This window comes from Bison bison, unplaced genomic scaffold (assembly GCF_000754665.1).
Source record: "Bison bison bison isolate TAMUID 2011002044 unplaced genomic scaffold, Bison_UMD1.0 scf7180017864097, whole genome shotgun sequence".
Taxonomy (NCBI): domain Eukaryota; kingdom Metazoa; phylum Chordata; class Mammalia; order Artiodactyla; family Bovidae; genus Bison; species Bison bison.
The window spans coordinates 898,127-900,347 of NW_011494669.1; the positions used below are offsets into that span (position 1 = coordinate 898,127).

Below are 2,221 nucleotides of genomic sequence, written 5' to 3' on the forward strand. Positions count from 1 at the left end.
GAAAGAGATTAATTTTATTTTTGATGTAAACATCCAATTGTTACACTCCATTGTTTTTTGTAAAGAATATTCTTTGCTTATTTAATTGTCTTGCACCTTTGTTGATAATCAATTGGCCATAGATATATGAGTTTACTTTTTGACTCTTATTTCTGTTCCATTAATGCCTATCCTTAATATCACATAATCTTGATTATTTTATCTTTGTAGTAAGTTTTGAAATCAGGAACAGTGGATCCTCCAGATTTTTTCTTCTTTATCAAAATTGTTTTGACTGCTTTTGTTTGTTTACTCACTAAGTCATGTCTGACTCTTTTGCAATCCCAAGGACTGTAGCCCACCAGTCTCTATTGTCCATGGGATTTTCCAAGCAAAACTACTGGAATGGGTTGCCATTTCCTTCCCCAGGGGATCTTCTTGACCCAGGGATCAAACCCACATCTCCTGCATGGGCAGGAGGATTCTTTACAACTTCTCTTGTATTTCCACATGAATTTTAGGAACAGTTTACCAATTTATGCAAATAAGGCAAATGGGATTTCTATAGGGATTGAACTGAATCTGTAATTGGATTATGTTTCCTACTTAAATCTATTCTGCTGACTTCTTCCTTTTGATTGGAGTATTTAATCCATTTACTGCTAATGTAGTTTCTGAGAAAGCAATATTTATTTCCCCCATTTTATTATTGAGTTTCTAAATGTCTCATGCCTTTTTGTTCCTTTATTCATTCCTTACTAACATCTTTGGTGCTATGTAGACTTTTTAACATACCATTTAATTCTGTTGTTGTTTCTTTTCTTTCTTTTTTAAACAATGACTTTGCTGCTTCAGTACATAGACAAATTTATAGAACTAAGGCAAAGGCTGTAGATGACTCCTATTTTCAGTTGAAGGGGAAGACTCATTTGGTCTTATGATATCAAGCCAGTCAATGATTATGGTTCTCAATCAGAATAAGAAGCAATTTAGCATTCTTATCCTTTCTATTCCACTTAAGATGCTTTAAAAGAACAGCAACTTCTGTAAAATATGGATACCCTCAGGAAGATCAGGAGCAAATTTTTTGACTTAAGAATTCAATATTTAATTGAGTGTCACAAAACAAACTTGTGGAGCGCCATGTGAGTCTCTTTCAGAATCCTGTGGATTTTTCAGGAAATCAGGAACCTCTTGGCCATTTTATAGCTCTGCTCTTTCGTGTCATCAGATGTTAGCTTCAGCCAGGTCATGACAGTGCAGTTGTAAGGCAGAGCTGAATTGGATAGGCGTTTCCCAAGAGTGTGCATGTGACCCATGATAGCAGTAGTTAGGCAGAGAAAAAGAGCCCATTGTTTCTCATATGCTCTTTTTTGGTAATTTTTTTGATTGACTTGGAGGTTTACAAATGACACCTTAAAGCAATCAAGTTTAAATTAATACCAACCAGACCCCAGTAGTATATAAACACTTTGAACTAATGTAGCTCAATCTCTGTGCTTTCCGTATTAGTCTTGTCATATAAATTACATGTTGATATATTATAAGTCTATCAATATGTTATTATAATGATTGTTTTTTAAATCATAAAGGGGGGAAAAGAATTACAAACAAAAGTATGTTTGAAAAAATACATTCTATATAAAGGAGGCAAAAATATACAATGGAAAAAAGATAGTCTCTTCAATAAGTGATACTGAGAAAACTAGACAACCATATGAAAAATAAGAAATTAGAACATTATCTCACACCGTATACAAAAATAAATTTAAAATGGATTGAAGACCTAAATATAAGACCTGAAAAAATAAAACTCCTAGAAGAGAACAGAACAGTATTTGACATAAATCAGAGCAGTATTGTTTTGGATCTGTCTCCTAAGGCAAAACCCCAGGGCTTTCCCGATGGCTCAGTGGTAAAGAATCCACCTGCAGTGCCAGAGACCAATCCCTGAGTTGGGAAGATCCCTGGAGGAGAAAATGACAACCCACTCCAGTATTCCTGCCTGAAAAGTCCCAGGGACAGAGGAGCCTGGTGGGCTACAGTCCAAAGTGTTGTAGAGTCAGACATGACTGAGCACACAAGCAGCTAAGACAAAAGAAAGGAAAACAAAAATAAGCAAATGGGACACAATTAAGCTTAAAAGCTTTTGCACAGTAAAGGAAACCATTGAAAAAAAAAAAAAACTACTGAATGGGAGAAAATATTTGCAAATTAGTTGACCTTTAGGGAGTTAATATGC

General features: G+C 34.9%; 1 pseudogene; it reads right to left on the reverse strand.

The window, feature by feature from the left end:
• Window positions 1-847: 847 nt before the first annotated feature.
• On the reverse strand, window positions 848-1,298 carry LOC104987536 (annotated as a pseudogene).
• Between the last annotated feature and the right edge of the window lie 923 nt (window positions 1,299-2,221).